We start from the raw sequence: 26,529 nt of genomic DNA, 5'->3' as shown, positions 1-26,529 counted from the left end.
GTAAATGCAACTTGAAAGAGAAGAGGCGCAAGAAGCACTACTGGGATAAAGAAGGGTTTACAGGTCTGGAGAAAAAAAAAAAAAGATTTAAAATTCTTTTGAGATAGCTAGAGTACAGGTTTTGAGTCTGGAAAAGAGATGCATATTTGTGGAATCCCACTGATTGAATGGGGCTACTTAAGTCTGCTTAAATTCTTTGCAGGTCTGAAGGGCTCATTGCTTGAAAGAATGATGTGGTTAATAATGCTTTTACTGGCTGAGTTGGTTATAACTGGTTTGTACCTGCTCAGCTTTTTTCGTATTTACATATATATTCTGTTATGAATATGTAGTGTCAACACTTTCGTTTAGAAAATCATCTTGGTCAAAAGTATAGAACAGGAAAGTATTTTACCGAGAAGGTAAAGCTTTCTCACTTGGGAGATTACAAAAAACAGCATAATAACAGTTTAATATTCTGATGTGGCTGCAAATGGCCTCTGACTCTAAAAGCTCCCTACAAACTAATGCAGATTGTGATCAACAATAATTCCTGACAATTGGCTTGTGTGTGTGTATAGTATTAAAAATCTAAATGCATCCAATATAGGGATGGCTAGGGATCAGTGACCAGAAGAATTGGCTGGCATTTCTCTCATTAATATTAAAATAATTAGTGTGATGTGAAACGGTTTGAAGGGTTAAAAATGTGGGAAGAACTGAAATGAAATGTCATTCTTTCTGGTTACTTAGAAGGTTCATTCTCCCTTTGCAAACTGCTTGTAGATAGCTTGTAGGAGCTGAGAAGAGCCTTCTGACCAAGCTGCCAGAGACAGGGCTGTCTCCACAGAAGGTCATGACTATGGCTAAAAAAGAAGGTTGTATATCTGAGGAAGATACTGAGGCTACCTACTTCCATCAGCGCGTTTGGATGCCACTTGTCAGCTTCACTAGGCAGATATCAGCATGACTTTTTTTTTTTTCCCTGATAGAAAATCCCTTTTAGATGCAGAAAATAGAAGAGGGAAGAGGATTTGAAAGTGATCTATGAAAAACTCACTCTGTTAGGAGTGTTTCCACCTGCAAATTATTCTGACACAATTCCCAACAAGCTATAGTAGTTAATAATTTTCTTTAAATATTTGAAGAGCAGTCAATCACAAACTGGAAAGGAATTTGATTTAAGGATGCTCAAGTTCCTCAGTGAGGAAGGTTAGAACAGCTCTTTATTAACTGCTTAGTATCTGGGTGCTGTGCTAATGAACACTTCAGAAATGTCAGAAGCATAGTGTATATTTGCATAGTTTTTTATTGTGAAGAAGTGTCCAGGACTTGAAAGACAGGCCCAGCATTGTAGACAGTAGATAGACAGGTGGTTTATTCTTGCAAAGTAACTGTGGATGTAGGTAAAGCCAGGAAGGACATAAAGGGAAATGAGCTGAGAGAGAATGCAGGCAAGGTCAGCGTGGAATGGGAACATGGCCCTGGCTGTCAGTCCTAAGGAATCCTGAGTGATGCCCCAGCTGAGGGGAGAGGTAAGACAAAGCATCAAGATGCTCACAAAATGCCAGAGACATGACAGCAAAACAAGACAGAGATGGGCTATTTGGAGTATTTCTAAAAATGGATGCAGGGATGTTTATGGCAGCAATTCATTGCTTGGAAACAGACATTTAATATCTAAGCTTTGTGTAATATATGCAGTTGTGTCTCCAGGGAATTAAACAGCAAGAATTATTTGGATTGCCTGCATGTATTGCTGTTCAGAAGCTGAATCTTTTTTTGTGCTGTTTTGATTAATTTCCTGGATTGAAGCTGCACATGAAAAATTTTTCAAGCCACTTAAAACTCAAACTCTTACTTGGTAGAAGCACTTTGCAATTGGTTATCAAAACCCTTTTCTGTCTTTGGCTAAGTAGGCTGGACAGCTGGGTGGGAAATCACCAGACTGCCTGCTAAGGATGGAAAGATGAGTTTAATTTTTTTTCCCTTGCATGCGAACTGAGTAACTTGTTGGTAAAAAGCTTTCTCTTCTGACATGCTTGCAATGTCCCTGTCCTGGAGGCAGCAGAAACCATGTTGTATTTGAATTCTGTTATATTCAGAGTAGGAATAGTTGTAAATTGGCAGTGCTATTTGTCAGAGAAATGACCAGAAGCTTCAGAACAGGTCTCTGCTGTGCTCAGAGCTGTACATCTACCTATCTACCTGGTAGTTTTTCTCTAAATTCAATAGCCTTTACATTGTCTGGTGGTGTTAATGTAACTGCTGGAATCCACCTTCAGAAATGGGCATCTGAGCTGATGTATCCCCAGTCAGCACTCCGGGGTGAGGCAGGTTATTTGCAGCTAATTTGGCCATTGTGCTTAATCTACTCTTTGTGCTGCCAATGAGATTGCATTGAGCCTTTTTCTCAGAAGAACTGCATGTTTTCACTGCACAGGAAAGCAAAATGGGAGAGGTGAGATCTCTGCCTGTGACAGCTTCCCATTTAGGCCTCTCTAGATGAGCTAGTTTTTCCCACAAAGTAAAATCTGTCATCTTAATCAAAGGTCATTACCTTATAAGACAGTGGACTTCCAAAAGTGGGAAGCAGACATTTTTTGGTACTTCTGTTCTAAGAAATACTTTGCAGAAAAGAGAGTGCCCAGGCTTACAGGTTTACTGGCTTGGGTCTGCTTGCAGGTCTGGTGTCCTGTACCATGTACGTGTTTTCCAGTTGCTGTTTGTGGTTTCTTGGTTACTGTGTGACCCAGCACTTTGTGCACCCATTTAGTGGTTGATGTGTGGGGTCTTGCATAGGGAAATACTTCTGAAGGTCTTACACATCTAGTGGAAATATGTTATAGGGTACTTCCAAATGGGGCATTTCTGGCTGCAGTGTACAAAAGAATTAAAACCTCAGCCAGTTAAATTAGAAAACAAATTCCTAATTATTCAGTAATGTGCATATAAAGAAAAGGAGGTAAATTGTGAGAAAGTCAAGACCAGCAATGGCAATGCCTGTGGTGCAGCCCTGAGGGATGGAAGAAACGTATCACCTCTCATCCGTCCCAAACAGTTCTGTTATATATTTTCTTAGTGGCTCTAACTGGGTGGAGCTTTATTGTAGTGCCCCAGGACCTGGGTTAAAGTATGGTGTGTCTGATAGTGTGGGATGAGCTGTCTGTCTGTATCTGAGTTCCTATCTATGGCAAAGGGCCATGAAGTATGTAGAGACTCCCAGTGAAAAGCTGTTTTAGGAACAGAGCAGGTTCTTAATTACTGTGTGCCCTGTGCCATGTTACTGTTGTGGGACAGGATAGGAAAGATGGCATCTGTGCTTTTGCCTGGATAGACATGCTAATTTAATAGGTGTGAAGACCATCTCTGTCCTGAAGAGCTAGGATCTGGGGTTTTGGTTTGAAAATGTCATGTTCCAGTGGTTCCAGATCAAAACCTTGCTCATTCAGACTAAGCCTTTAAATTGTTGATACTAAGCTGCTACAAATCCCATCTCTGTTGATGTGGAGCTGGCTTGACTCTGGTAGATTCAGCCTTAGTTTTTGATTCTGTTCATGCATGTGCAGCATTAACAGCTCAAATCGATGGAAGAGCTGAGGAGCAGAGGTTACTATTTCAGCTGTCTTTCAAGTCTTGTATCCAAATCATGTAATACGGCGGTACAGCAGCACTTGTGTGTGCTTTTTCTACCTGGAAAGTACAACCTACCTCACAAAATGTTACCAACAAAGCAACTGCTGAGAAAATTGGCCTATAAATATCACCTACTGAATGTGACAAGGCATCTGGAGAGGCTGTCTGCAATATGTGCACTTTTCATGTCTGAGATGGGACTTCAGCTTGTTGTAGGTGATCTGCTGGAGTCATCTAAAAGGAAGCCATGGTTGGCAACAAAATGGGAGCGGTCTGTACAGTGGGAGTGCAATCTTCAGAGTCCCATGACCTGGCTATACTTAGCAATTTGCCTTTGGGTTATTAATATCACTGTTCCTGCCCACATACAACCATCAAAATAAGTTTTGAATGTGAAGGAATGTGTGAGCTGGTTGTGTAAAAGACAAGGGGACATTCACAGGGGATATCTGCAGAAGGAATAGGGAAGAGGATGCTTGATTAGAGAAAAGAGATCCTAAAGGAGTAGGCGAAATGAAAGAAAGAAAAGAATCCAAATCTTGAGTTTTCCACTGATTAATATTTTTTTTTTCACTGTAGCACAAGAATTTGCTGGTAGTTCTTAAACACCTTGGGAGAATTGTATTAGGCAACTGGAAAAAAATTCTTTAGGTGTTAAAAATTCACAGACTGGGCAACCTGACCCAGACGACTTGCATTCAGATGAGCCCAAGAAAAGGAGTGCAGTGAGAAAGCAGCATACCTACATCACCAACTGAGTTGTGAGCAATCTCTTACTCTGTGCACCTGCTTGCAAAGCAATTGTTTAAATCCACCACTGTGCCACTGGATGTTCTTTATAAATTTGTTTTGCTATTGAAATAAAAAACAATCTTGTTTCCAAGGGTGTTCAAGCATTCGTTCTCTGAAGATGCAAGCAGCATGTGTGCTTAAAAACAGAATAAACCCCCTGCTTTTTCTTTTTTTTTTTTTTTTTTTTTTTGTTTAATCTGGAAAGCCAATAGCTCTGCAGTACAAATCCAGAAGCTTTTTTTTTAAAAAAAAAAAAAAAAAAAAAAGCCAGTTCAGTATGGGATGCTAGATAATTTTAAAACAACAGATAAGCAAGCTGACAAGAGTAAGCCCAGAGAATGCATCTCATGTTGGACTCTGTCTTACTAGAAAAGGGCTCATTATGTGGGGAAATATGCAAAATGGTGTTCGTGCATATTTTAGGAGTGCTGCTCAGTAAACGGTTTTGAACCAGGTCTGCTTCACTACTGGAGCTGTAGGAAATTCAGCACAATGATGGAGGGACCCTGACTGGATGTTTGATGAAGCCATTTTTTAACCGTGGTGTTCTTTTACTGTATGTGGAAAGTGCCAGCTTTCCAAAGAAAAATCTAATGCATTGAGTAGGAAGAGTAAGAGGGGGAGACACACCCAGATGTAACTATAAATAAGCAGATGCAAAATTCAAGTGTGTTTGCTGGCAAAAATAGTTCATACTGGAAGGATAACAAAAAAACTCTTGAACTTTGTAGGTCTTGTTCATTAAGGTCTTCTTTTCCTAATGTCTACAGTGCTTACTCCTAAAACAGACTTATGAGCTGAACTGAGTCTGTATTGCACTGTGCATGATTTCACTTATATTTTTTCTACCCACTGTCATATTTTACATCATATTTTACATGGGGCAGGGCTCATTATGGCACTTGGCTATTATCTTTTACAAAGAGAGCAACATTCTTTGAAGCCAGTTACCTGTTTCGTTTATGTCCAGTATTACCAAGAGTAGTTTTTCCATTGACATCTGAAGTTCAAGTGAGGACAAACATTCTTTGAAATCCAGCTCTCCCTGAAGAGAATATAAACTTGACTGTTGATGCTGATGTCAACATGCTTTTTCCCTTGCTGGTCTAAAAGTGTGGTACCAAGCGAAATTGTTATATTCTTAAAGAACCTGATACAAAGCTTATTGGAATGCTTCTTGCTTTTCTTGCAGTCTCCTAATGAGCATTAGATCAGGCCTTCATTAGGTTAGAAGACTAAATGAAACATTGCTGAGTCTATTTCTTACTTAAAACTTCCCTGAAATACAATAGAAAGTTCTCTGTACTCTTGTATTTGTCAAGATGATGGACCAACCAAGGCTACTTCCTAAAATTTATCATTGGCAATATGTGCTAAGTTCTCGGTGGAAGGTCTCAATTACCTTTAATTATGGTAAAACTTTTTTTTCAGGTTTAATTAAATATAGATGGAAGTTCTTCCTTAGTAATTCTTCCTTGGGAGAATTATTTTGAAGTGGATACATTTCATGAGAAATGTTTCTAAGGGATTCAGCCTTGGCAGAGACAGAAGTTACAGAAGCAAAGTGGGGAAAAAAAGCTATTTTATCACTTGATATCAGAAAGTTTATCTAACATTGAGTTATCTTGCTGTGTTCTTAATTACTGAATGAAATGTTCACAAAGTGCACTTGGGTTTCAAGGAGTTTCTTTGTAAATCATAGTACACAGAGGCACCTATGAGTAAGATTTGGTCTTTGTATTGTGGTTGTGGTCCAGACCCTTTCTAAGGAAGTGTGTTTTTTCTATGCTGGGCTTGAGCAATTACCAGAGTTAGTTCTCTTCTTCCAGGAATGTGCAGTGTGTAGTCTGTTCTGTTTTGCAAAGATGCAGCTTCACTGTAGAGTATAAGAAAATGAGTATCTAAATTCATGTAAATCAGGCTTAATCATCGTGTCCCCCCCCCCCCCCCAGTACTGCAAAGGCAGTATTGTCCATTTTCCTGGAATGGACAGGGTGGAACAGGAGTCCAGGGAACCTACACGGACAAGCCAAGCTCTGACAGGAAAGTCTGTAGTCAAGTACGGAACTGAGGCAAGTACTCCATAACAGCTGGTCTTTGACTGAGTAACAGGACTAGCTTGTCTTGCTGTTGTTCCTCTGTCTTTTTGTTCTCCTTTTTGTCCTCTGCAAAGGTTTGTTAGTGTGGCACCTCTTTTAGTAGTCTAATGGAAGGGGTTTTTGTTTGTTTCCTTAAATCTCCCCTGGTCAGTTAACACAACTGTGTTAAATCAGGCTTTTTTTTTTTTTTTTTGCTTGGTCTTATGATTGCATTGTAAAATGCTGTAGAACAGTTTTCATCTTCACAGTAAAGAGCAATTAATGACTACACACAGCTCCCTAAAAAGCATAAAGTAAATGTAATTGTCCTCATTATCCTGATTACAAAGCTAAAGGTATACTAAAACTTTCTGGTTGAGATAATGAGGGTTTAATATCACTCTCTGCAATTAAGTGCTGAGGTAAAAGTTAAGCTGGTAAGAGAAGCTTCTTGCTAACATCAATGGGAATTGGGAGTTCTTATCAAACTGAACTCATATATGTTGACATTTTACTGACCTTGCTCTTGCTGCAATGTTGATATTGCAGCAGTCAGAAAGGTAAGCTGAGATCAAATCAAAAAAAAATAAAAAAATGTTTCCTTATCTTGTGCTGGGGTCTTGCTCTTTTTTGGCCTGAACAGTTTTTATTGATCTTCAAGTGCTGCTGTTGCTAGACCAAGCTATGAACATAGGCTGCTGTCTTCACTGACATGTGCGACTGGTTTCAAGTGTCATGTAGCGTGAGGGTTGCTGGCTGAAGCAGTAATGCTCCTAGAAAAGGGAAGCCTATAGAGTGTAGAAATTAGATAAATATACAAAAATGTCTCTACAATGCAAAAGTACTAATGCTTTTTTAGAAATATTGCATTTAATATTTAATGCATGTATGTATTCAACTGGGATGTGTAATATTTAACGAGCTGCAGTTTGGACAGGGAGTCTGTTACACACATTATGCAAAAACGTGAAAGCAACCTTTGGACTGGTTTGCCTTTCTGCCTTGGGCATAAGGGGAGCCCATACAATGAACTCAGACTGGGCAGTGAGTGTGGAGAAAAGAAATGATCTTAGATGAATTCTGTCTTAAGTAATAAGTAGCACCTAATGTAGAAAATAAGTAGAGACTTGTACAGTCCAAATTACTTAAGGTCTCTTATAGATTATATCTGTACAGGTCTTCATTTAACTGCTGACACAGTTCTCTGAGATAGGTAGCTACCAGTGATTCTGTCAAATGCTGAATTTTTGCATGCACTGTTTGTTCCCAAATGTATAGAGTAGGGGGAATTCTTACAGTCTACAGGTATGATTACCCTCATGTAGATAACCTTCTGTGCAGCAGTTTGATTTGGAAACTGAGGATAATGTTTTCATACTTACTTTCAAATGCTCACAAGCACTTGAAAGCCTGTGCAGTCTTCAGACCCATTCTTGCTACGTCCGTTTTGACAGATGGGATGTACTACTTCTTGGACCAACAGTTTCAAGGACTTCTATTCATGCAGTGGATAGCTGATGAAATCAACCGCTTGAAGGAGTTTGACTTCACTCTTTGATCAGGAGAAAGGGTTTACAATCACCATCATATCTAGAACCTTGGATATCTCTGTAACAGAGTCCAAATTTAAATCACCGCCTTATGTGTGAAGCTGGAGGAAAGGTGTCATCATAGATCTTCACCTTACTGAGGTTTTCTGTTCCTACTCATTATCAAGGCTGACAGTGGGGTCCTGAAGCTGGCTCTACATCTTCAGTCTTACAATGGTACCTTTGTAGCATGTAATGCCTTGGTCATGTGAAGGTAAATATTAAAGGTATTTGAAATAGTGAAGTTGGCAATGATTATGAGTAAGTGGTTCTTCTAATTTTTTAAAAGTAAATCCATGCTTGAGCTGTCCTGATAGACTTAATGTTAAATCAAAAAATTCTCTCCCCTGTAGAGGGGCAAAAAAAAAAAAAAAAAAAAAAAGGATGTCTTAAACTTTGTCACATGTCAAAAAAAAAACAAAAAACAAAACAAAAAAAAAACAAACGCACACAAAAAAACAGACCTTCTGTGTAAACCCTGCTGTTTACTATATTAGTACTTGCTTACCAAGAATAACTTTAATCAGACTTTAAATATTCATTTTCATTTATATACAGTATTACACAATCAATTATAGTATTACATTAATACATATTCCATATTGATTACATTAATATTAACCATTATTTTTATAATTTATATCTATTAATTATTATAATTAGTAATATTAAAATAAGTCATGATTATATTATACATCAAATATATTAATGATTATATATAATAGGTATCTGGAACATGCAAGTGTACAGTTAAAAAAAAAAAACTTATAGAATCTTCTGAGTTATTTTCCTAGAAAAAGAAAACTTCACTTCAATAATAATAATAAAAAAATCTGTTAGTCAAGATTTAAATGGTAAATTAAACCTGGCATTGGGTCAAAGATATCACATCGGGCTGATAAATATTTCAAATTCAGATTCTTCTACTTGCAGGCACCTTTTGAAGACTATCTCTGTAGTAGTCTAGCATAGTTTCATTCATTTATTGCAATAAGATATACAAATAATGTACAATTGCACAGAGTTGTAATGACATCCACAGGGAGCATCTTGCTTTAGATATACTGATCTCTAAACAATTCTAATGAGATGTAATATATGTAGAGGAGACCTAGGGTTTTTGTTTTGTAGTCAGGCATATGGAAAGATACAACAGGATATATCATCCCAGTGAAAAGAGCTTAGACTTTGATTTCAGATAAATCACAAGGTAACAGTTTGCAGGCAAAGGACCCATGGCCACTCAGTGAATACATCACAAACTATAACTGAAAAAGCTAATCTGCTCACAACTGTAGAACAAGTGTGTGGAGATGACCTTGGGAAAGGCCCATGAGAAGAGTTTTGCTTAGAAAGATTGAATGTGCAAGCTGAGAGCTCCAGACCCCAGTATTACTCTGTCTGTACTTAGTGCTGAGCCATTCTCTCTAAAGCAGAGACGTACCATGGAGCTTTTGGCAGTGGTGGGAGAGCCATTTTAATCAAAGCAGTCTCTTTCTTTGTGTCAATCTCAATTCAGTTTGAATACCTGGAATAGCAAATTAAATTCACATCACTAAATTCTTGTTTTGTAGCAAGGATAGGGAAGGTTTTGGGGACTTCGTTTGCCAAAATGTTTGTGAGAGATGAGGAAAGGTAAATGAAATAATGATATACACGTGACTTGATCTCCAAAATGTTGCAGCTCCTATTGTCACAAAAGCTTAGTGAAACAGCCATCAGAATCAATGTGACATGTTGAATCAGTTTTTCTAACCTTCATTTTTTTCAAATATGCTGGAAGATTATTACTTTTTCCCTGGTCCTGGTAAAATGTAATTATAACAAAAATAGTCACTTTCACATTAAAATTACAGATGTCTTTTCATCTGATTACAGAAAACTGTTTTCCATGCTGTTCTCTGACCAGGGATAGCACTACTGGGTCACGTATATTGAGCTCAAGGTAATTGCTTTTGTTAGAAGATTCTCTTGAGTGTGCAGAAAATGTTTTTGAAAAGGAAGGCATTGTTTTGGGAAATTGTAGCTGTCTTCTTTCAAGGTATCATCAAAACAAGAATGCCTACATTTGTCATTTCCTATTGAAAAACTCTCAGGTTGTTAATGGGATTTGTTTTCAAATGTTTTAACAGACTTCTGTAAAGCTTCTACTCTCAGCTTAAATGCTGCTCAAAAGCTCTGTTTGCTGTAGTGACGGTAAGCTGACAGGCCAATAGGAAACAACGGGTTTATCTGCTATGTTAAAGTGGCATGGATTATGTGAAGGGCATTTCATATCATGCATTGTTGAGGGTCAGGAGGAAATATATCCTGAATATTCTTCATATTTTCATTGATTATTTTTGTCGGTCTCAAATGCAGGTAGCAACAGGATTGTTATATACTAAAATGCCTGCAGTAGCATTGGACTTTCTAGCAGCACTGACACAGTTCTTATTTTTTTTCTCTCCAGGTTGTGTGTTTTTATTGCAAACTACATTAACCCACCAAAATACTTCCTAGGTGGAGAAATGCTGGGGGGGGAGGGTTGAAATGATTTCAAATTCTGGCTTAAAAATGCACAACTGCATGTTTTTTTTGCAGCAGAGCTTGGGAGCACAGAAGAAAATCTTCAAGTTGTTACTGTCAAGAGGTATGAGCATGTGACCTGTTCAAGCCTCATCCTTTTCAGGTCTTAATAGGTTAGTAGCTAGAATCACTGAAGATTTCTGAAAATTTGGAGCTATGTAAAGTTGCCTTCTATGTTGAAGAGCTCAGGTGACTACTCTAGTTCTCTTCTCCTCCCCTGAGGAGGAAAAAACGCAAACAGCCCTATTAGTATCAAATGAGGCAATAAAGTTATTGTCAACACCTCCAAGGTGCTCTAATGTTCTTGGAATACTGGGTTTGAATTCATACCAGCTAAAAGCAGTATTTTTCTTATATTAATATATATATATATATAGCAGTACCACTAGAGCTCTTGAGATTTCTAGAGTTTGACCAGCAGAGTTGATGGGGAAAAGGATAATGTCTGACATACAAGAAATTGAATTGTGAATCAAGTTCTTTACATTGGTATTTTCCAGCCTGAAATGTATGTAGATTCTCCTGAAAACATAAGGTCCAGAGCATTTGTTATCTAAAGTAAGCTACAATTTATCACCTTAGTGAGATCCTGTTAGCCAGATCTCTGTGTAGCTGTGTTTTCTTTCCAATCATTTTCAGCTTTCCCTGTTTTTTCTCAGCTGACAGTTCTGTCCACCGATTCTGTAATTACTGTCTATCATTTTAAGTGACGGGCTAAGGGCCAATATCTAAGGTCAGGGCCATGAACATCTGACTTCCCTTGAGAGTAGAACTGGCTGAGTAGGAAGAATATTGATTCACAGAGTAGCTCAACCAAAAAGAAGGAACATTTTCAAATGCTTTTGACCTAATAGTGTCCAAGCATCTCTACTTGAAGTAAGTTAATGAAGGGGTAAATCATATCTTGTATGAATCATGCATCAAATCACAAAACAAGAGAGACTTTTAAAAAGAAGCCCAGAGGCTAGGTGCTCAGTTCTGGAAGCATGTCTGAAACAGGGTTTAGGTTTAAAGAAATTGCACAAATGTGCCAATTTGACCCCTGTCTGAGTGGAAACTGAACTGCCTTTGTGGCTACTGCAGTGGGTCTATGCTGTTTTACTTTTCACTTACATGCTCCTATTCAAAATGAAATCTAATTCACACAAAGGGAGAGCCTGAAACTTATTCTTCCCTCAGATGATATAATTTAATTTAGAGAGGAAAATAATTATATTTCATTTCTATTTATTTTTTCTTCCTTTCCCACCCATACTTGTAGACTTGAAACCCTCAGTTGACAACTCTTTTCATCATTGGGTAAGAACCTTGATTACAAAGTACTAAAAACTTCCCAAGCTACTTAAAAACATTGCAGATTATGTAGAAAAAATTACCTCCCTCACATCTCCATTTAAAAAAAAAAAAAAAAAAAAAGGCAAAGATGATTCCATTATATCATTCACGACTTTTAAGAAGCTTCTGAGAACTGAAGTGTCCATCTTCCATCTGATAGAAATGCCACTTCGGAATCTGCTGGTATTTGATTATCTGGAACCCTTGAAATCTGTGTTTGTGTCTGTGGTATGAATGAATGATGTGGAAATGTCAAATCAGCTTTTTATATGATGAACAGTAACAGAGAAGCAGAATAGTGATCTGAAAAGACCTTTAAATGTCTTGGCTGAGTTTAACTTTCTTGGCAAATCTTAGATACAAATAACTAAAACAGACTGTCCTGTAGAAGGGAAAAAGTGCCATGCAAGATGTGTCCTAATCTTCTGTGTTATCCATTCTGATACTTTTATCCTTGAACATGAACAATTTATGTTCAGGAAAACCAGAAATTTTATGTTCAGAAACCCAGGAAGATGGTTTCACTGTGACAGACAAGCATTTTTTTGAAACAGCTCAGTGCTGGTTCCTTCAAAAGTATCTAAGTGCTTTCCATTGCCCTTTTTACAAAGAAATAGAAGGGGAATGGAGAAAAGTTCTAGATATTTTTGTATGAAAGTCCAACAGAAATGTTCCTGTCTTCATTTTTTTTTTTTATTTGAACTTGGATAGTAGGAAACTTGTGAAGTGCTGCTGACTAGCAGATCACTACTCACATCCACATGATAGTTAACTATTGCAAGGTAGATGAACAGTGAACAAAAATAGTCTGGATGGGTTAGAAATGAATATTAATTTTTTTGCATGCACTGAGCTGTTTTATTTCAAGTTTTATATTTTCTCTTTATTTCCTTCTTTTGTCTATCTGCTCTCCCTGGCATTCACAGCACACCAACCTTTTAATGAGCTGCTGTAGTGCAAAGGGGTCCAAGGGTCTTCATCTTGGGTGGAAAAGGGAATAATTAAATGCTGAAAAGGTGGTGCAGTCAGATGGAGTGGAAATGAGGGCACAAGGAATAATGAACAAAGTGAGGGCAGTTTTGATAAATCTCTTTAGGAGAGGGTTGTGTCGGCCAAAGCCACTCTCTGATGTGGCATGGTTTTGCTGTACTTTTACACACCAATGACTGAGGGGAATGTTCACAAAATCTTGAGGAAGACTGCATACAACTTGCTTTGCCTTCCCAGGTTGGATGTTGCATGGAGAGAAAGTGACCTTATACCTTAAAAGGCAATGTATAAAATGCTGATCCTTTTTTCTGCTTCAGAGGCAGATCAATTAAGGGCTTTTTGTGCTATATTTCGCTTGTGCTCCTAGAGGTTGAGAGCAGCATAAATATTTGAACACTTCTGTTATTATGGTCAAGCAGTACAGGAGGAAGCCAAGCCATGATTAGGATGGGATATTTGGCATCTGTGAACGTATAGGAAAATAAGTGGTCTGTGACATGAAAGAAACTGTTGCAGGTAACTTCTGAAATGATACCAGATCTGGCATAGCAGGCAATAGCTTAAGGGTAGGGCCTACCTTCTCAGGGACCTAGAGAGGTTAGAAGAATGGGCCAACAGCAAACTTAAGAAATTGAGCAAGGGCAAATGTGAAGTTCTGAGTCTGGAATAGAATCAACCCCTGCAGCAATATGGGCTGGGGGCAGGCTGACTGCAGAGTGGGTCTGATGAGAAGGACCTAACAGTTCTGGCAGATAGCAACCTGACTGTAAGCCAGCCATGTGCCTTGGTAATGAAGATGGCTAACAGCATCCTCAGCTGTATTAACAGGAATAGAGCCAGTAGATACAGGGAAGTGGGTATTCTCTGTTCAGAAATCATAAACTGATGTCAGCGAGGATTCTCAGGAGGGAACTGCTAGAGGAAGAGTTCAGAAGTGAGATATATATATATATTTTTTTTAAATTCAACCATGAATTTCTGGAGTGTGAAGGACTACTTCTGCTACCTTGGCTGAAGCACTTTGATAATGGAGATGAAGAACATGTGCAAGATTAGGAACAGCTGCCAAAGGTCATCCTAGAACCTCAGAATGGAGAATTGTCTGGCTGGACTGCAGGGCCATCAATGAAAGGAAGAGGGCCTGCTATGGGAAGGATCAGGCATTTTAACTGAGTCACTTTTGCAGGTACCTGTAGCCACAGTAGTCATCTGACAGCTGTGACACTCCCACCCATCCCCTGCATCTGGCTAGATATGGGGACCCTACTGTATCCAGATTGAAGCTAAGGATAGCTTTTATCAAAAACAGGAGTTTCCACTTGAATTCAAATTTCTGTTGAAAGATATTCCTAATTAACTGAACTGTGCATAGGGAGTCAAAGGCATTTTAGAGCAAAGCTGGCACCTTGCTGTCTGTGCTGGCAGCTTTTGAGACCATATGCTAATCGAGACTGCCTGGAGATGTAGTGAGGTTGAAGATGTATCTGGCTTGATGGAGATGGATGTTCAGCCCCAGATCTATCACCTGTCACCACTTCTTGGTGATGAGCACTGGCCAATCTGTGAGTGTGTGTCAGTAATGCAGCCATGGTTTTGCCTGTGGTTCTGGACTTGTGTAACCCTTCATTCTCTTGGGTGGAAGATACAAGAGGTAACCTTTGTTCTAAAACTAAGTACTTTCACCAAAGACACTTTACAGAGGAAAAAGAACAAGGCTTGCTTTTTCTGTCTCCTTTAAAGGATGCCAAACTTATCGTTGAAGATCTCCAAGAAATTCAATCTTCCATCCCCATTTTATATATCCACATCTGCTGATGTGCAAATGTGGAATGTGAGGCTTGGGTTTTTAATGACTATTTTCTGACTTTTTATTCTGAGTAAACACAATAGGAGCTGTACATACTGATTCAGGGAAAGAAAACCAGCTCAGGCATCTTCTTGGGACTGACCATGTTGGTTTGAGGGTTATGTGGACACTGACTCCCCACAGCATTTCTGAGCAGCAGGGAAAATGCTTGGAAGAGAAGACAGAATCCTATGCCTTGCTTCATTAGGTTTGTCTCTGTCTCTTTGTAGGGAACAGAAGGGGGGAGATCTTCAACTGCCTAAAAAACTGAAGAGTTTAGATTAGGGCATGCTAGTGTTTATGACCAACCTAAGGACCACAGTAGCTAATACTTGATAACCACCCATTCCTGACTCACTGGCATAATATAGATCACTTTACAGATGGATCTGAGCAGGAAGATTTTGTCATGCATGTTGGAAATAGTCAAAATTAATCTTTCTAGATCCATGGTAGGATGCTGTGACATCCCAATTTTTATTACTTTATGTTGTCAGCATGAGTGTTGAAAATAAAAACCAGCCAAAGGCCTAAGATATACATTTTTAAACAGTTAATCTATTTAAGAAATCAAATGGGGAAAGATTAACAAAAAAACAAGGAAACTTAAATTTCTGAAAGACCCAGCAATTTGCCAGGATTTGTTGCAGACATCTCCAGGAAGAACACAGCTATCTAAATCTCAAGGTATGACTACTCTAGAGCCAAGAAGAGGTATTTGGAAAGACTGTGCCCTATACTAACATACTGAAATGATTCTAATTATTTCTGCTTCTCATAAGAGCTAATTAACTGAAGAATAGGGTCACATGGTGAAGTGGCTACCTACTTTCCAGGGTTACCAGTTACCTTCTTTCACCTGAGGCTGTTAGGAAATATTGGTGAAATCAGGCAGAGTGGGTTCAAATACCTTCTATGTTACTGTTTATTGCCTGCAACAATTTTCAGCTTTCAGGAAAAGAACAAGCAATGTGTAATTAGCTCAATTTTTCTAGTCTGACTTTACTAGCCGTTGTTGTAAGGGAACTAAATAAGATGGTCTCTTGCCTCTTTAAATTCAGGACAGCTAGCTGCATCTTTACTGGGAGATATTTTGTCTCTGCCAATTAGTTCCCAGCTGGAAAGAATATTCAGCAAATAGTTACCTTTTTTTTTTTTTTTTTTTGCATATTATTGAGTGTTTGTTTATGCCACTTTTGTGGCAAAGGCCTGTTTCTGCATGGAGTAGTGAGGTTTTCTGTGAAAATTATATTGACCATTCAGATAGCTAAATTAGAAATGAACTTAATATTGCTAAGTAGGGATTGGGGAAAAAAATATTTAAGGACGTGGTAGATTCAGTATCTCATGAAACCTTTGTCAAGATTGGCACTTTTCTGCAAGAGATTTTCCAGGTCAAATGAGCTTGGGTTTAATGTGAGAGTCTAAAGGATGTATTACAGAAAAAGGGAGATAACGCCATTACAATGTCCTTAAAAGCTGTGGATCTGGTTAAATTACAGTGGTTCAGTAGACAGTGAGAGTCTCTTTTGTGTGTATAGCACTGATACAACTGAAAGTTTGAATAAGGAGCTATAGAACTTTATAGAACAATTAGCTCTTTATACAAAAAAAAAAAAACCAACAACAACAACAAAACAAACAACAACAACAAAAAGTAAAGAGCTAAAAGTTCCAGTATTTTCAGCTCTTTTTCTTATGTCTCTAGTGTAAATTCTTATGTTTTTCCTTCTATACCTTTACTTTGGTGGTCTCTTCCTTGTGGATTCATCTTTATTCCCTGAGTGGCTCTTGCTGGCTTGCTACATCACCAACTTGTCATGATGTCATGTATTAACATCATATGTGATGTTGGGAAGGATGTAGTAGGTTAGGGAAAAGCAGGGTGGGGGAGAGAAATGTAACCAAATATGAGACTTCAAAGTGATTGTTTTCTGCCTTCAGGTTTGGCCTGTGCTTGAGCCATATGCTTAGTGATTCTTGTTACCTTATGTGTTTCACATAGTGATTCTTAAAGGGAATATAGAATGCAGAAAGAGCTGAATTGGTGGCCTTTAAGCTCTAGGACTGCCGAATACTGAACAGTTGTTTCACTCCCTATTTTTATTACTTACTGTAATCCTTTGAAACCTTACCTCATGTTTTAAGTGACAGCCAAAATAAATAAATCGGTTCTTTGGGCTGATGTTTCTCCTGTAACTTCTGATTGTACTAACAAGAAGGCAAGAGTAGTGTTGCACAAAATTTTTTAGGTTATGACTTTAATTAAGAAAAGTATAGATATTTTCACGAGTGGAAATGGTGAAGAACTCAGTGCTTTGAAAAAGATACGACAACTAAAATTTTAAAATTATCTTTTAAAATGTGGAATCATTGAAAAATAGGGCTGGAAGAGACCACAAAAGATCATGTAGCTCATGTCTCTGCCCTGTGGCAAGAGCACCTCAACATGAACTGCTTCTGACAGAAGTGTGTTCAGCCTCATCTTCAAGGTGTCCAGGCTACTTAAAACAGACACTCCACAGAAAGTCTCAGTAACCTATTCCTATGCTTCACTTTTACTTTGTTGTAAGCAAAGTTTCTCTTAATATCTAGCCTATATTTTCCTTGTAGGCACTTCAGATTGTGACTCCTAACCTGTATACTGCAAAACTGAACAGTTTGTGCTCTTTGAAAAAAATGCTCCAACCTAGTTTAGATAGGATTAGGATAATGAATTAGGATGATTTTAAACATCCTGATTGTTGTTCCTCATCAGTTCTGCCTTTTTTCTTTTTGGTAATTTATTAATCCATTACAAGTTCCTGTTCCTCTGACAACATGTTTAATGAGAATCAGCTTTTCTTCATCTCAATCTCTTTCAGTGAAATGGATAAATAGTAACCCTAGCATAATAACATTTGTATTACTATGGAATATGGAAGGAGGAACATGTCATAAATATGGTGAAGAGATGAAGAGAAGTCCTGAAAAGAGATGCTGGGAATAAAAAGAAAAGCCACCTAAAACCTGTCTCTGAAACTCTATCATTTTTATTGCATAATTGGGCATTATTGCTGACAACTCCTCCCTTATGATTCCCTTTAAGTTTGAGCATCTGGATGGGTGTTGCACAAGAGCCCAGTTTTCTTCTCCCTATACAACAGAGTTTTGATTAATTAATCATTACTTCAGTTTGAATAATACATTAAAGATGCACTTGAATCTGCTTAGAAAAAGTACTAAAAAAAATAAATCAACGAAAGGAAGTATTGCTCTGGCTTCTGAAAGGATGTGCTTATCAAATGGTAAGGTAGTTGTAAAAGGTAAATGCGTCGTTGGTCAGTCTGTGTTTCTTTTCCTGCTTGTTTATGTAATTTCTGTACATTGAGTGTGTTGACAGGTACTTCCTCAGTAATTAAAGTCTTAGCAGCATTAAGAGCAGAAGAAATAACCAGGTGTTGAGTGCTGAAATGAGGACTGGTGCCTGGGTCATTCTGATTCCTGAAGCATCTCTGGGGGTGGAAGAGCTTGGCCATGCCAAGCCGAGGGGCATCTGTACCTAAGCTCAAGAGAAAGTACTCTCTTCTCCCTAAGGAAAGAACTGTGGAGAAATCCAGACCCAATGTAAAACTAATGTTGCTAGTCTTGTGTGGCAAGAGCTGCAAGGCACAGAATGTACCTGTGGGTGCTGATTCAGATCTGCCTTCCCAGGTGACCAAACAGAAGACCTTTCCAGTCTTTGCATAGACCAATACCTGATATCAGATGTGACACTTTGCCAAAAGCCCCTAGCCTGAAAGCCTGCAAAGATGAGCCTGATCCTACTGTGATCTCACTAGTGTGAAGGTACTGCTAGTTTTTAACCACAAAAGCTCTTACTAGAGCTTTCCTCCCCCCACACTCCTTTAATCCATTTTCAAGCCTAGCAATGCCTCATGTTTACCCAGCAGGCCCATGTGAAAAGGTCAGTTTTATTTCTTTGACCTTTTTCATCTTGGTAAACATTGGCAGCTGGAGGTCCTCACTGCAGACATGTCAGCTGCAATGAAATGGTGTTACAGGTAATGACATGCATACAGAGCATCTCTGACCTCTCTGCTGTTTGCCCATCACCTCAGAAGTCATCCTGAAATCTTAGCCACTGCAGAAGCAAGGAGACTGATTTGCTTTCAAGAAACATACAGGTGGACTCTATTTCCCCTTCTCCTTTCACTTGGGAAATGGGGGGTATTATTTGTGTTTTTTCCCTTTATGAATATTTAAGATCTTAATTCAAAATCATAGAGGTATAGGTGTACTTACTACTAGTGTGTAGCCATGTGTTTTGTTATTGATGTCTTAGTCCCCCTTTTGTTAGCTTATGAGGATTTTTTCTTTACTAGATAATTATGCTTTCCTAGTTTAATTTGTTTTCTGAACTGGGATTCCATGTCTGAAACTTATGTGGACTGAAGTTTTGGTAAGGATGAAGGGGAAATAAAGAACAAGGTACCCACTGAGATTTGGATTGTGGCATTATATCAGAATCAACCATAACAAATTCACTAAAACAAATGCTGTTGCTGTGGAAGCAAAGAAACAGCATGAACGCCATGAGAAGCAGAGTTTTGTACCACTTCAGTTTTAGATTTATTCCCTATAATCTCCTGGTCCTTCTTTGTATTTCTGAAGACTGACATTAAATAGGAACCAGTGTCTTTGATGCCAATGTTAATCTGTGGCTATGTATTACCTTCAGCCACTGCTCCAAATCCTGTAGTTCCCCTCTGTGGGAATATGCATGGGTATGGAGAAAACATAAGTTGCCGTATGTTAGGGCTGCAAGTTCTCCTAGGTTCAGTGGTAGTCACCCAATCCCCATCAGAAAACTGATGTTCTTCTGCCTATCCAGTGCAAAGCAAAAGCTCTTTTACTACCTTTGGCTTCTCATGTATCTGAGTATCTTCACTCAGTCAATTACCTTCAATGTTCAATGTGCAGAGTGTTTTTCACCTTCTGCAATGTAGTGAAGAACTTGTTGATAAATTTTGATAAAATTTTGACAAATTTTGTGGTTAGATTATTACGATTATTACCATGCAAAATGTAGGTTTCTATGTGTGAAAGCTTTGGCTTAGTGTCATATTAATGATCTGGTACTAAACTTTCAAAAAGCAAAATCTTTTTTTTTTTTTTTTTTTTAATAAATTTCTGGGTAATGATTGGAACACTCCTGGAAACTTTAAGTCCTTTTGTCCCTTGGTAATACTTCATTGTGGTTGTTGCATTTTTAATATTTGGTTTAAGATAGTGACATGTTCTGATCATTTCTTTTGAATGCATGAACATCTGTTTTTTGTTGTGGTTTAGTGTTGTTTGCTGTTGGCTGGGGATGAAAGGAGAGATCAAATGGTTTGAAGTTGGCTTTTTTGTTTTTTTTTCAAAGTTGCCTTTGTTCATAAGCTACAGCCCAGGAACTATGCAGCAATTCTAATTGTGACTGACAAGCATTGATAGGAGGAAAATGTGGCTGAAGATATATTCACTGTGCTAACTCAGCAGTGCGAGAAAAATCTTAAAATTGCACCATAAAATTGTGCAAGCCTTACCTAATGGAGAGATGAGGTTGTAGAAAGAAAGCGCTTCATTGTGCAATCTGTGCACACTGCATGGTAATTAGAGACCTGCCACTTTGCCCAGGAGCTGAAAAGAATTTGTTATTCTCTGCCTGGTGACCCAAGGGTGAGGATGTAGGTCCCTGGACCTGTGACAGTTCTAAGTGAGGGGGGGAGGAAGTGAAACCACTCTGCCTATAGCTTATTGTAATCTAAATTGAAGCCAACATCCTCTTAGCAGGTCATGGTTTATGGGCTTTCTGCTTTGTCCCTCCTCTCTTTGAATATTTTTGTATTTCATACAGTAACTTGATGGTGGTTACCTCATGTCATTAAACAAAAATGTCAAAGAAAGGCCATTCCACCCTGTGCCTTGAATGATATATCTTTGAAGATGAATAGATGACGAGCTTCAATGTCTAGCAAGAAATTGGAGAACTTTGGATGCTGAAATGGATGATTAATGCATCTGAAAGTATGAACAATTGCTTGCTTGCTCTGAGTGATGTACTCTTGCAAGCCTGATGAATATCATTTCATGATTTGTATTGTATGTGTCTGGCTAAAGCTTTCTTTAAATATCTGCCACATCTCTCTGTTTTGGAGAGAATGTGCTGTCAGCTCTGGCAAACGGAGAGATCACTTTGCTAGACTTGTACTGAACAAATACTTCTTTTAAATGAAGACACCTCTTCTATGTTTAAAGTTAAGCAAGAAAAATCTGTCCTACTGAAGCTAGTGTCTGAGCTCCCACTGGGCAGAGAGGAGATGATATCACTCCCAAAGGATGAGTCATAAAACATGTTGGGTGAGTCAGAAAATGTCATAGAAGTTTTTATAAGTATATATGACTTTTTCCTCCAGAAGAGACTCTTACTGTTGTGAAGAAGTGTCAGGACAATCACTTTAGACTCCTAAAGTCTACCTTAATTTCTAAGAGTTGCAGTCTACCCTTAGTTAATAACTTCACTTAAAAGCTAAATTTTGGGGTGAGGGGGTTGTAAGTACACCATCCCATCTCTTTAAGTTTTGAAGCTGGGGATTTGGCGCCAGAGTTTTGGGCAGCACAAAGTCTGGTGTCTGCATGCTCAGCCTACCAGTCGCTCCCCATCAGTGAGGTTGCTTCCATGGCCTGTTTGCTAAAAGTTGCACTTTTTCCCAACTGTTATGCTTAAGAATATTCTAAGTTGATTTTGAATAAAGTTTAAATTGCAGGAATTCTTATAACTAAGAATTAGTTACTCATTTTATTAGATATTCAGTCTTGGTGTTCACAAACCCTTTTGATTGTGTCACTGCACCCTCCACTGCAGCGGGATGTTTGAGGGTGGGAAGAAAAAAGAAAAGCACAACCATGCTATGCAGCACTGCAAGAAGCAGAGAACCTGGAAGCAGAATGGGATCAACAATAATGGTAGTGTTACTAAGGGATGGATCTGGTCTGTTTAGTCTCTGTTAAAACGAAGGGATGAATTTTCAGAGGCAAACAGTAATTACCTCAATGGGAACGTGGTCAGGGTATTGAATTAACATTATTGGGGGTGGGGGGGTGAGGGGGGGAAGGCAATAGTCTGGATCTTTAATGATTCTTGGGGTTAGGATCTTCACTTTCACATCTGCTCTGAAAGATTACAATTTCTGAAGCACTGCGGAAGATAACTTTGATTCTGTATTGACTTAAATGGGAAAAAATGCTGCCCTGATATTTCAAAAATAAAAACAAAAGTTATATTGGTTGTCACAATACTGCAGAATAGGGTGAGGTGTACAGAGATATGGATGGGACTGATCCTTTGCTTCCTGCTAGTCCCAGCTGAGTGCCAGACATGGCACCTTTTTGCTCTGTGCATTGTTGCACTGAGTTCTTATGACAAGAACTACTGTAAGGGGCTATTTCTACATATTAAGACAGCTGAATGTGGTCAGACTTGCTAATGTGCGATTCATTTGACTTTGTATCTCCAACTTAGTGGCTGTAGAGATTTTCTATCACCGTATCATCAGTATAAAACCTGTTTTGCTCCTATTGTCCACAAGTTAAAGATGCACCAATTATTTTGTATGGTACTGGAACCCCACTATTTCCACATTTACAGCCCTCTGTGGGGGGGAAAAGCAAATTTGCTAAGCAGCTTATTTTTCACACAGGGAAGTTCTAATTTAATATCCTTGGGAAGTTAATGTGTAGAAGAGTCTCAGCTTCTCTAAGCATTGGACTGCAAAACCTTCTCTATTAAAAGCTTCCTTGGACTTGATCAATTCATTTGTAACCTCTCTAAGTATGAATATAAATGCTGCCCACCTGATTAGCTTGCTTTACAGTACTTCAAAAGCTTTGCTAAAACTGTTCAAGGTAATAAATACCTAATGAGCACTGAGCCTCCTTCCTTGACAAATAAATAAATAAAGCTTAGCACAAACTCTAGGTAATGCTTTCAATCAATCAGTGTAAATTCTTCTTTGGCTGCAAAAGTGAAACCTGAGATGATAAAAATGCAGTTGCTTTGGATGTGCTACACTGATTATATTATTTCTTTCCTCACCCTGTAATAAGGACAAACACAAGTCATTTTCTTTCCTATACTAGTTCAAATGCATTCTACTGGTAGTCTCATATCCTCTTCTGGTCTGTAGTAATTGCAACATTGTTATATTAATATTTAAAATCATGTGGCCTGTTGGTATTAAGTTTATTGGACTGTGATACTTCCATGAGAATAAGTCAAGACTTCAGAAAGAAAACCTTTTACTTGCTTGTGGTCCTATTGCCATTCTTTAATTCTCTCACACGTTACTGCTTGAGCAAGTGATCTTGTTGGTACTAGGTCTATTTTTGAAATATTCTTATAGAAGAATAAGATACCTAAATGGTCATGATAGTAGGTAATGAAAACAATGGCTTAATGTTCATCATTCCTCTCATCTTTTCTTAATATGGCTAGACAAGACCGCTATGGTGGAGGCGACCTGTAAGCATTAAAGGGATGGAATTTCACCGATCTCAGCAGGGTCCATCATAGGTGATCCATGTTACTTCTTGTTCTTTATGTTGATCAGCCTGGTCTTTCATATTTTGTTCTTTCATAAAAGCTCAGGTTTTTGAGTGATTTATTGAAATCCTGTGACTAGCAAAGCTTTTTTTTTTTTTTTTTTTAAAGCAGTGTGACCACTGCTGCTGGCAGATCTAAGAGGTCTGCTGACTTGTTCTAGCCATTTAGGGACTCTATCAGTAAGAATAAAACAAAACACTTGTTATTCCTTGTTTCTTTTTACACATTCCAGAAGGAGGACTAGTTAATTGCCTTTTAATTGTGCATCATGCTTCTGAGGAAGAGCGGAGTGATTTGTATCCCATGCTTGATTTGTGATTTGCTTGTGTTTCTAAGTGTTTAACATAGGGTGCCTGCAACCCACTGGTGCAGTCCTTCCTTGATATTCTTGTGACACCAGCAAAAACATGGTAGATAGTGGGTGCGTTTATCTCAGGTTAGAAAAGGAATGCAACCTCTGCTCATTGCACTGCAGCCACCCATACATTCATGGTAGCTCAAGAAATAAAAGCATCTGTAGTTCTGATGAATGTGGCCATTTTTGCAGGGATTTCACTCAATGAAATCACTTTTTCTGATGAAAACAATGATGATTTTTTTTTGTTTTCACTGAATCGCTTCCTTCTCATAAGCACACATTTTGCTCATATTTGCTTCTTCAGATTCTGCTGAAAAATCACTTCTTACATCCCTCTTTGATAAATCTAGTTGAAAACAAATATTTCCTAAAGTAGGCCCTGGTTCAGGTATAGAATCTTTTTAATAATCTCAGGTGATGTCTTGAGTTTTATCCAGCATTTTTCATATATGGATTACGAATGTCAAATTGCTCTAATCTTTTTAGAGCATATGTGTATTATCACTAGCAAATTTTCAAAATATTTTCTGGCAGCTCTTAGGAGATAGTCATACTGAAGAAGGTTGGTTTAGTCATAATTTGAAAAATTAATTATCAAACTTCCAAGTAAAGTTAGGAGAAAATATGCCTTGTCCTTTCTCTTCAGAATTGTGTTGATCTGACAACATCAGTGGTTTCCCCAGTTCACTTGTTTCACCAAATCAATATAAACCCCTCCACCTCTGCAAAACAACAACAACAAAAAAGCATCTTTAAAAACAAAACATGGGGGAACATGTTTGAACATGGGGGAAGAAGGAACAGTACTGTTCCATGTGGGCACGTTACTTTTTTTTCCTATGTATTTTGTGTCAGTAAAATTCATGGGGGAGAGAAATGAGGGCATCTCTATGTGTTTTGTGTTGATCTAACAATCACTGTGAATACTAGTATTTTGAAATAGATATTTGAATTTTGAAATAGATATCTTTATATATGTATATACATACATAATCATTTAGAATATCTAACAGTTTTGCGGGTTGAAGGTTTCTGTTTCTAAGAAAAAGATTTGTTCATAGCCTTGACTCTTTACTTATCCTTATTGCACTGAAGATAGTAGTAAGAAACGTGATTTTGCTTGTTGTGCCCTTTTCCTGGGAAATCATTCTGGTTAATAGCCTGCCCTTAGATGGGATGAAACAAGTGCAAAGATGTTCTTTGACTAAGAGAGAAAGTAAATGGAAAATAAAACTTGTCAAATAATATGTAATGGTGAAGCTGATTCTATGTGCTGTATGACAGCATCTTTCTGTTCTGGCAAATTGCACCTTTAGGCAACCTTTTCTGTAGCAGGGGCAATCTGCTTGTCTGGATCTGTAGTGCAAAGATTGTCATCATTTATGTCTTCATGTCACCTCAAACAGGCTCTAAAATTCCTGTGCTAATCTTTAATACTGTAGAGGAAAGAGAAAACTTAGTTTTTGAAACATAGTATGCATTTGGTGTCTTTTTGCTTATTTTTGTGCCAGTCTGGCAAACACAGGAGACGTTTGAGTAACTGTTTCCCTGTTGCATAACACATTTTTCTTGCTATATTAATATTATGACACCTATTATCTTTGTGATTAAAACCCATGGCAAACTGCAAAGCAGTGCATTGTATATATTAAAAGTATTTTCACAGTAGATGTAAAAGTAGTCACCAATTTTTTTTTTTTTAATGCAAGTAATAGCTTTCAGGCCCAGTGACTTGGCCTATTAAAGAAATATAAATCCTTCCCAACTTGATTGTCTGCATCAATGATGCATTCCATCTTGCAACAATTAACTTTTGGGATTCATGTGGGCCTTCATTCTGCTGAAGGCCACCATCTGCTAATGACTGAATGTTCAGGGCAGTTCTTGCTTGATGAGCATACTCTTTAGTCTCAAAGTTATATTCTGGATTTACTGAAGACTTCCTTAAAAAAAAAAAAAAAAAAAAAGCCTAGCTATTTTAGGAGATTTAAGACCCCTGTTCCCAAAACCAGGGAAAATGTGTCAAGAGTTGAGTTCAGTTTTCATACTAGGTAAAGGGTAACAAAAATTTGTGACAATTGTCCATGCATGCTTGCTGGGATTTGATTAAACAAACTTGAAAGAACATATTTTTTTTTTTTTCTGGTAAGCTCTTGGAAGACATGACAAGAGATGGAGAAGAGGTCTCTGTCTCACTGCTGGAGGATTCTGTTTTGAACAAGACAATGTCTTGGTCAAATCTAATGTGATTTTGGGGAGGGATTTATAATGTTGTGGAGTGTCTGGACTCAGTGGATGGACAGCTGAGGGTTAGGTGGAAAAGCGAGCAGCCTAACATTGAAGGAACATTGAAAGAAGATCACAGTTAGTGGTAGATTCAGCTGGGAATGAAAACTGAGATAAGGGTGGAAGGAGTACTGATCCAATGTTTCTAGTATATGAGGTCAAAGAGGCATCTTGGCCACCTTATCGCACTTCTGAGTGGTCAAAGTGCAGTGATTTATAACCACCTTTAACCCAGAACTGCCAACTCAAGCCTGCTGTCTGGAAAAAAAACAGTTCAATCTTAGGGGATTTACTAGTGAACAAATTACTGAGTTATGGATTTTTGCATCTCTGGCAGAGGTAGAGTCCTAGGGCACCTGTCTTGTTATCTGAACTCTGTTCAGAATCTTGACCAGCTTCTATTAATGTTACAGGCAACTCTAGCAAGCCAATGCCCACCAGCCCAA

General features: G+C 38.2%; 1 protein-coding gene across 6 annotated transcripts in view; it reads left to right on the top strand.

Annotated features, from left to right (window-relative positions):
- Positions 1 to 26,529, top strand: part of SORCS1 (sortilin related VPS10 domain containing receptor 1) — a 287,728-nt gene that overhangs the window by 36,483 nt on the left and 224,716 nt on the right. Inside the window, exons 1-2 of one of the 6 annotated variants that reach the window (XM_084525018.1) lie at positions 9,962 to 10,019; positions 10,658 to 10,755. The exons of the other annotated variants lie outside the window; for them this stretch is intronic. The gene's annotated coding sequence lies outside the window, so the exon portion shown is untranslated. Of the gene's footprint in view, positions 1 to 9,961; positions 10,020 to 10,657; positions 10,756 to 26,529 lie in introns of those variants that run through there. 6 annotated transcript variants of the gene reach the window in all.

The sequence above is a fragment of the Aythya ferina genome (assembly GCF_964211825.1).
Source record: "Aythya ferina genome assembly, chromosome: 7".
NCBI classification, from domain to species: domain Eukaryota; kingdom Metazoa; phylum Chordata; class Aves; order Anseriformes; family Anatidae; genus Aythya; species Aythya ferina.
Note: the sequence above shows the minus strand (reverse complement) of the source record. Positions and strands in the feature narration are given on the sequence as shown.